The 9996-nt window shown below is 42.2% G+C and overlaps 1 non-coding gene across 1 annotated transcript; it reads left to right on the top strand.

Annotated features, from left to right (window-relative positions):
• Positions 1–8939: 8939 nt before the first annotated feature.
• Positions 8940–9021, top strand: trnal-uag (transfer RNA leucine (anticodon UAG)). Its single transcript has one exon. It is a non-coding gene; the product is annotated as a tRNA-Leu (tRNA).
• The last annotated feature ends 975 nt before the right edge of the window (positions 9022–9996 follow it).

Raw genomic sequence — 9996 nt, 5'->3', positions numbered from 1 at the left:
CTTTCTGTCTGAAACCGTGTTTCTTTCTGGATCACCTTCTAACAATCACTACAGTAGAAAAACTTAAACAAATCATGAGACACACACACACACACACACAAAAAAAAGCCGGGACTCCAGGGATAATAAACCGTACACAGGTACATTTACAACTGATATTGAATCACTGTGAATACATCAATGGCTGGGTTTCCCAGATCAGTTAAGTAGTTCTTAACAGCGAAAGACTTCTTTCAAACCTTCTTAAGGAGCCTGTGAAAGAAAATCGCGTTTCCCAGAGTTGCTCTTAGCTTAAGTATCTCTTTCATTAAGAAGGAAATGAAAGATGCTGCTGACCCAGTCTTTAAAACCATCTTAGTGAACAAAGACTCACAGATCCAGCCGCGTCAGGCAAATCAATATCACACCAAGCAATGACATATTAAAACAATGCACCCCGCACAAATTTTGATCTATTTTATACTTTAGATTTATATTGTTTAGCATTTATTGGTGACAGCAAAGGGGAAAAAAAAGAAAAATAAGGAATAATAAGGAATAACAAGTGTGTTCCTGTATATGCTTTATGCATTACGCACAAATAAAACGATCATCATGAATATCATTTATTTGATGATTTGGCTGCTATACAGCATGTTCTCGCTGCAAATCAACCGCATCGCCGTGCGCGAAGCAGAACTGTTTAAATGAACGCATTCGTGCGTCAGCACTTCAGTCCCCTGGACGTGCTGTCGGACCGGGCTGTCCAGGCAGCCGTGACACCTGCGCCGTGCCCGAGCCCGAGCCCCTATGTGATGACAGGGAAGCAGCAGCTGAAGAACGAGATCCTTTGATGAATCGTTCATACAGTCTCAAATATAATCAATGGTGTCGGTTTATATTAAAGAATCTTTTTGCCCAGAAGAACCTGCACCTGCACCGCGGGGTTTAGGATAAAAAGACGCGAGTCGGGATGCAGGGTCTCAGAAGAGGAGGAATACGTGCGAGGCGGTTCTGATCTCCGCAATCTGAAGCCCTCTATAATTGTAAAAAGAATTTCACTTATCACAGGTTCTTTTTGGAACATAACCCCTGCGAAAAAAACAGGGATTGCTGTAATTCCACGTTGCGATTTGCGAAACTCGCCTTCTCTTGGCTCATGTTTTTGAACGCACACACACGCCCACCACGTTTCCTCCCGGTCTCTGCGTGTGGGGAAAAAAAGCCTCACTGTAGCCAGAAATAACGGAGTAACACACCGTTTGGATGAAAAAGGGTCATTGAATTATATTTATCATCTTAATTTTTCATTATAACGCACAGGCAGCAGGGAATTAGTGCGTTAGGTAGCAGTGCTGCGTGTGAAAATGCGCTGATAGTGGCCGGTGATCGATTTGCCTGGCATCGATTCATTTGGTTTCAGAACCGGACAGCTGCTCCAAAGAGCTTCTGAAAGAGCGAAACTAAAGAACGGTGTTAAGAAGTCATCTGGGAAACACCCGTATCTTAGGATTCTCTCTTAGTTCAAACCTTCTTTGAACCTCTCTTAAATCCTTAAGAGAGGTTGGATCTGGGAAACCCGGCCAATGTCAGTTACATGTATTGAATGGCTTGATGACAATTAAATGTGTAATTTGACAAGCTTTTCTGTGTTATTTTGGGGAGGAGGGAAAACTTTGCTTCATGGATTGCAGATAAATTAGCAACTGAACTGTAATCTGGTGCAAATGCATCTCTTGTGTAGCTCTTGTGTAGATTAATGTACGCGATTTATTAATACTCCCTTACATTAGACAATGATAAATTATGGTTTTCAGTTAAATATTGTATACAGATCTGCAGATGTTTTATCAGTCACTGTGTTGTGTTGCAGTCTGCTGGGGAGGCAGCATCAGACACAAATACAGTCTCGTGTATTTACCCCCCCGGGTTCCCCCCACATTCTTAGGTCAATAATACTATTAAAAGTGCCTTTGCTGTTCACATAAAACTCAACTTATCATCATAAGCATATCAGAAATGACACCGTCCACGACTCTGTCAAACCATTCAAAATATATGGCAGAAAATAGGAACTATGGAATATCGACCAATCAAAACAAGGGGCGTAACCAATTTACACCAATGAAGGTCAAGGACTCTAAACCAAATCCAATGACACCATCCACGACTCTTTATGTCAAACCATCCAAAAGTTATGGCAGAAAATAGGAACTATCAAATATTGACCAATCAGATGAAGGGGCGGGGCTAATTTGCATCAATTATGTTCAAGAACTCAAAACCGAGTCCGATGACTCCACCCACGACTCTTTATATTAAACCATTCAAAAGTTATGGCAGAAAATAGGAACTATCAAATATGGACCAATCAGATGAAGTGGCGGCGCGCTTTTTGGCGTCTAGCATCGCCACGGTAACGGTATCTTTTGACTGAGAAAAGTAATGTGCATCGTTGCAGGATCAAGACGCACATTTTGATGTATAACACACTTGGGGGCACGTTACGGTTCGGGCCGCATTAACTGCCGAAGGAATGGCATAAATTTAGCCAAAATGACACGATTAATTCAAAATGGACGACTTCCTGTTCGGTTTCGGCCATGGCGCCAAGAGACTTTTCTTTAAGTTGCGACATGATACAGGTGTGTACCAATTTTCGTGCATGTACGTCAAACCGTATTGTGGGGCTTGAGGTACAAAGTTTTCTAGGGGGCGCTGTTGAGCCATTAGGCCACGCCCATTAATGTAAACCATGAAATATCAAATTTATCACCAGGCTTGGCTTGCATTGCACTTTGGTGACTTTTGGAGCACGTTTAGGGGGAAAAAGGCCCTCATTTCGTCGGAAGAAGGAAAAAAACAAGGAAAAAAAAAATTCCTACAGATACAATAGGGCCTTCGCACTGTAAGTGCTCAGGCCCTAATAAAATAATTTAAAAATTAATCCTAGACTGTATGGGCAGCCAGTGGAGAGAGGCTAAAATCGGGGAAATGTGCTCATATTTACGTGTGCCAGTTAAAAGGCGTGCTGCAGCATTCTGAACCATCTGGAGACGGGAGATGGAGGAAGAACTAACCCCCACATAAAGGGCGGTGCAATAGTCCAGCCGAGTGGTGACAAAGGCATGGATAACTATTTCCAGCTGCTGTTTTGAAAGAATTGGCTTTATTTTAGCCAGCTGCAGCAAATGATAAAAACTTGATTTGTAGGGGTGTAACGATACACTAATCTCACGATACGATACACGATATTGAGGTCACGATAACGATACGATATTATAGCAGTATTTTTTTAACAACCTTGAATGAGGAACATTTGACTGGAAAAAATTGTCTTTTATTTGAAAGACACAAAATACAAAACAATACTGTGCGTTTGCCCTATTGTTACAGTTTGTAATGCTTTATAACTGTTTAAGTTTTAAAGAGAAAGCCAGGCCAACCATTTTCCACAAACTGAACTAAAAGTAAATGTCAGGTTTACATTATGATCTTCAGTTTCATACAAGTACAAATATTTAGACACAAACTGAATAGTTTCTCTCATGTATGATTTGACTTTTTTCTTTTCTAGAAATTTAACAACTAAAATTAAATAAATAAATAAAAGTAAATAAATACATACAATTTTACATCATAAAAAAGATTGATTCATGCTCACCTTATAAGTGTAAGAGGAGATTTATTTTTGTTAAGAAGGTTATTTTGGTAATTCAGGGTTGATTATTTTATAAATATATTCTTTATATTCTGATGTAAATCAGGGACTATAATGACACTAGTCAGTTTATCTGTAGTGATTAGTCTGTTTTAGATTGGGCGGAGTGATACGCCACAGTACGGCACTAGGTGCTGTGTTGATGTTCTAAAATCCTACACTGTTGAGGGACATTAAAGTACACTGGAACTCAGCAGAAGTTGTCCCCATGTTTATCCTACTCACGACCCCAAAAAGGTTTAATTTAATAAGGTAAGGCTTAACTCTACACCAGCCTTAAAGGTTCAGAGCTCAAAACCCCCAAGAGTCCCGTGATCGGGACCAAAACGGTACTAGTTTCTTCTGAGCGGAGGAAGATTTTGGTCCGCGCGGTCGCAGTCGGATGCGCGTTTCTAGTCAACACAATAGATTAATATTAATAATCCCATATCGCAATACAGTTTGTCACCTCCACGACACGTTTCGTGACGTTTTTGTATCGCGAAATTTCGTGGCACGATATATTGTTACACCCCCATTGATTTGACAACCGCCCTGATCTGGCTGTCAAGCTTTAGAGCTGCATCCACTTTGACCCCTAGCTTAGTGATGGTTGGTTTTACATGCTGGGCCAAGGAGCCCAGATCTGGAAGGCTGTTCCAGCGGCGCCACCAAAAACCATCACCTCAGTCTTTTTTTCGTTAAAATTTAAAAAGTTCAGAGACATCCAGGCCTTTATGTCATCAAGACACTTAACTAGGGCAGTGATTGAGTAATCGTCTTTATTTTTAAGAGGGACATAAATTTGACTGTCATCTGCATAAAAATGATAAAAAATCCCATGCTTCCTAAGTATGGAGCCAAGCGGGAGCAAATACAAGGAGAACAAGAGAGGGCCGAGGACCGAGCCCTGCGGAACCCCACATGAGAGAGGAGTGGAGGACCGAGCCCTGCGGAACCCCACATGAGAGAGGTGCGGAGGAGGACACAGAGTCGCCAAGGCTGATACAGAAAGTTCGGTCTGCCAAGTACGACCTGAACCATTCCAGTGCTACGCCCCTGATGCCGACCCACTGCTCCAAGCCAGGAATTAAAACTTTATGGTCCACTGTGTCGAATGCAGCAGTTAAGTCTAAAAACACAAGAATAACACAGTCACCGGAATCTGTGACTAAAAAGATATCATTAAAAACTCTTAAAAGGGCTGACTCGGTGCTCGGTCTATAACACAACCAAACTCAGAGTTGATTGAACTAACTCATATCTGCTGTTCTGGAACCGAAAACTCTGAGTTTCCTATCTCAGGGTAAGTCAACTCAGAGTTCAGGTTTAAACTCACCCCTCTTAAAACACCCCTCTGATGTGGGAGCTGGGGCCCGTTTCACAAAGCAGGTTTAGTGAAAACTCTGAGTCTGTTAACCCTGAAATGAGGGAAACTCTGAGTTTTCCGTTTCACAAAGGGAGGTAACTCAAACCAGAGAAAGAGAGGTAACTCTAGCCTGTTTCACAAAGAGAGGTAACTTAAGCTCTCGGTCAGTTACCGTAGTAACAGACTCTCTGAACCTGGTCAGTTACCGTAGTAACAGACTCTCTGAACCTGGTCAGTTACCGTAGTAACAGACTCTCTGAACCTAACCTGGTCAGTTACCGTAGTAACAGACGCTCTGAATCTAACCTGGTCAGTTACCGTAGTAACAGACTCTCTGAACCTAACCTGGTCAGTTACCGTAGTAACAGACGCTCTGAACCTAACCTGGTCAGTTACCGTAGTAACAGACGCTCTGAATCTAACCTGGTCAGTTACCGTAGTAACAGACTCTCTGAACCTAACCTGGTCAGTTACCGTAGTAACAGACTCTCTGAACCTAACCTGGTCAGTTACCGTAGTAACAGACTCTCTGAACCTAACCTAGTCAGTTACCGTAGTAACAGACTCTCTGAACCTAACCTGGTCAGTTACCGTAGTAACAGACTCTCTGAACCTAACCTGGTCAGTTACCGTAGTAACAGACGCTCTGAATCTAACCTGGTCAGTTACCGTAGTAACAGACTCTCTGAACCTAACCTGGTCAGTTACCGTAGTAACAGACTCTCTGAACCTAACCTGGTCAGTTACCGTAGTAACAGACGCTCTGAACCTAACCTAGTCAGTTACCGTAGTAACAGACGCTCTGAACCTAACCTGGTCGGGAACAGGTTTATTTCAGCGAACCTGGAGTTTCTCTCTGTCTCCTCCCTCAGTGGCGTCAATTCAGCCAATGGGTCTTTACGCGATACGCATCCGTTTTCTGCACCACGGACAGCAAGCGGCAGAGTTAGAGAGCAGAAAAGGCGTATCTGACAAACGCAACGTATTTTATTCACTATGTCAGTGCAACAATATCACAGGGACATCCCAGTTTAACTTCAAACAGTTAAAGTCCAAATGCAAAAAGGAGAGGGAGAGTAAAAAAAAAGTCAAATATTTCCCTTAAACAGATGTATAAGAGGATTTATATCTTACTTTGAGATGAACTTGCATAATTAATCCATCAGTGGCTAACAGCCTCGTTAATATCTTCTGGACCAGAGGCGGATCTAGGGGGTGGCTACTTGGGCTCAAGCCCCGAATGTTTTTCCAAAAGCCCCGGATCCATAGGCGCCGGAACCGTGGGTGCTTCGGGGCCCGAGCGTCCACGGAGATGGCCGAGCACCCACGGGCAGGGCCGAGCAGGCGAGCCCCCATGTGAACAATCACTGATTGGGCGCACAGCGGTAGCTGCTGCCAGCTTTCCCATTCATTGTGAACGCGCAAGAGCGCAGGGTCTGCCGCCGAGGTCGGCGGCGCGCAACAGGGCGCACGCCGCCGGGTTGGGCGCAGACTCGGCGCAGAGACGGCGCAAGTGCCCGGATCTGAAAAAACAAAAAAAAACGTCTGGTCTAAATGTTCAATTGGGCGCAAACACCGCGGCAGGTGCTGTCTCGCGCCACCGAGCTCGGTGGGGAAGCGTCCGCTCTGGGTGCAAAGCGCAGACCGAGCCGGTGTTCTGTCGATTTCTGCTGCTTCGTCGAAAAATGCTACCACGGCATAAACCGATATATCTTAATTCATCCATTTTAAATAAATATTTCAGGGGTAGCATAATTTGATAGTCCAGTAACATCCTATAAAAAATAATGCTCCCGTCACTTAATGTATTCAGGGCACGGGAAGCATCTAAAATGATCTCTGCTGGCCTGATACTGCGTCTCAAAATATCTAAAAATATCTAAATATCTATAAACATTTGCCTCGCCCAAATTGAACATTTTTTAATTTCACCGTGCTGCGCTGTGACACATCTCGGCGGTGTCCGATAGGAGAGAAGGTGGTGGAGGGAGAAAAAAACTTGCAGGTTGTAGATCAGAGATGATCAAGATTGAAGAAAAAAACATTTTGGCTGTGAGTCTGTGTGAGGAGCTGTGGGATACAAGACTGCAGGCCTATCGTGACCTCAATAAAAAGGGACAAAAGTGGAGAGAAATCTCTCAAAATTTGGACATGCCAAGTGTATTTAAAAGTGGTAGAAAACTTTTGGTAGTGGTAGAGAGCTATTGCAAACCGAGCTGTAGCTACTGTACGTCCAAAGGAGTGGGATAACGGTGCCAAACCGGGAAGACCCCCCCCGGGGCTAAGCCCCGGATCTCCTGACATCCTAGATCCGCCCTTGTTCTGGACCCATCACTTGCCTTCTTTCTTTTTTTTTTATTGCGTGGTTGTCTGCTTCATTTTAATTTTTGTAAGTTAGTAACACTGCAGAGCGCACTTTTTTTTAACTTTATTTAAAACTTTATTTAAAAGTTCCAATTACAGTCAGAACATTGACCGTGGACAGTCAGGCATCAAGGAATTAAATAAACAAAGACAGTATGAGACATAAAGTGGATGAAGTGCATAAGTCATTACATAAGTAACATAAATATAATAAAATAAATCAATTTAAATAAAAAGAAAGAAAATGGCAGGACATATATTATATCTGCAGAGCGCACTAAAAACGAGATTGATAGCGACCACTGTCGTCAGGGACGCTGGGACATTTCAAGATATGAGGGGGGGGGGGTACAAGTGTTGGGAAAGATAATACCTACTGAAATCCATCATGTTGTTCTGATATGCAGTTGTAGTTATTTTATATGTATGAAGTAATAGAATACATTAATACAAATAGATACAGAGTAATTCCATAAATGTATTTTAAAAAAAACATTTGCATTCTCCCCTGAAGCCGAGGTGTGGCAGCTGCCGTACCCAATTGACGGCCCTGATCTAATTGACAATAAAATTTCATTTTTTTTTTCAAAATATGCTCTCATACTCGCCATATGCACGTATTAACACTTCTAACTCCAGTGGCGTGAAGTATGTGGATCTTCAGATGCAAACTAACGTTTCCTCAAAGGGATTTTGTAAATTGAAAAGATAAAGTTAAAAAGAAAAAAAAGAAAATGTATGTCGCTCTTTTGTGTCGCCGGTTGCCATGGTGAATCCTTGTATCAGCGCTCTACTGATGATGGCTTTTTATTTCCCTCACGCTCGCGCTTAACTCCCGGTGAAACTACTTAGAGTTGAGTAATGTAAATTACCTCAAATCCGCTGTTCTGGAACCGAAAACTCAGAGTTTCCGATCTCAGAGTAGATCAACTAAGAGTTCAGGATTAAACTAAGTGTTTGTTGAACCTGCTTTGTGAAACGGACCCCTGGTGTGTTGTGACGGTAGTTATTATAAGAGTAGAGGGAGTGTAAAAAGACTGGGTCTCGTTGTTTTACTCAGGCTGCACTGCAGCATCTATTCACAGGTGCGACCCCACTACTGAGCGGTACGGGGGATTTGACCTGCTCCGTGTCTGATGCTCCCCTCCTTAGACGACCTGGTGGTCCCGGACTCCCCCAGGATCACCATATCATTACCAAACTTAGTGCAGACACTGATCGGCATAGTCCACTGCAGCTCAGAGCTCCTGAGCTCAAACCATCCACCAGCCTCAACCTCCCGGTAACTTGGATTACAGGCACGCGCCACAGCACCCGGCAGGTACTTCACACACTTATCTGTCTTTTAACTTTTAATAAGGAGTTATTATGTTTTTTCCTCAGACTTAGAAGTTATATGGAAATGTGATTCCAACATACACATCTACAAATGAATCCAGTGAAAAGCTTTGATAAAGGGCAAATGAAAAAGGGAAAATGAAGGAGAATTAATTGGAAAGAAAAGCAACTTTCTTTCCATCCATAAGTGGTAGTGTGGCCGAGCGGTCTAAGGCGCTGGATTTAGGCTCCAGTCTCAGAAGAGGCGTGGGTTCAAATCCCACCACTGCCATCAACAAATGTTTAGAAGCTCATGACTTCAGTTTACATCAAATGCTAAACCGTGTTTGTGATGAGCATTGTTACAGGGACTTTTGCGAACAGATGTTGAATGTTGCAGGAATTCTTCTAAAACTATGCAAACCCTGTAATATCTGAATGCTGAACGCTGTTAACTTACTCTTCAATTTATAATGTTTGCTGTGACTTGATTGTTGTCCTCTGATGTGGGTCACTTTGGATAAGAATTACTTCTAAATGTTCTGTAATATTAAAATAAAACCTAACAGCTTGTACGATGTAAACACCTGAAAATGCAGAAGATCACATCACTGATGTCCCGTTTCGGATCTGAACCTGGTCATTGTAACAACATCCTTACATCTTAAAGGTCTATCAATTATGGCCTTTAAACATTTTGGTTTTATTGTCATTTCTTGAGATTTTGAGGATCAATAAATAGTTAGATGGTCAGATCTATATATATATATATATATATATATATATATATATATATATATATATTTGTTGTTTTTCCTTTTCTTCTACGTGCATTTTTTTGTGTTTACATTCCCTTGTCGCCTCTTTTTACATTGCCTTTTGCATTTATGCCTCATTATGCAAAGGACGAGGGCTGCCCTTGTTGGACCAGCTGCTCTACTATTGGTGAATAGACAGGAAGGAGCAGGATCGGACCAAGATTAAGTCTATAGCACAACCAGCGGTGACACACTGGGATGAACAAACATACCCCTCACATTCGTTGAAGTGTAGAATAATGCTGCTGTCATGTCTTTCTGTTTTGACAATCAGCCCTCACTGAAGACTGAAAATTGTTTAATGGATGAATTTCTAAAATGATCTATTATGTTATGTATCATGTGGTGTGCGGATGGTCAAAGGGACATTATCAAATTTCAACGTGTTTATTTAATTAGTGAAATAAAAAGAAGCAACAAGTGTGTGGAGCAAGATGGTGAAATTAATA

Source organism: Cololabis saira, chromosome 5 (assembly GCF_033807715.1).
Source record: "Cololabis saira isolate AMF1-May2022 chromosome 5, fColSai1.1, whole genome shotgun sequence".
Taxonomy (NCBI): Eukaryota; Metazoa; Chordata; class Actinopteri; order Beloniformes; family Belonidae; genus Cololabis; species Cololabis saira.
Note: the sequence above shows the minus strand (reverse complement) of the source record. Positions and strands in the feature narration are given on the sequence as shown.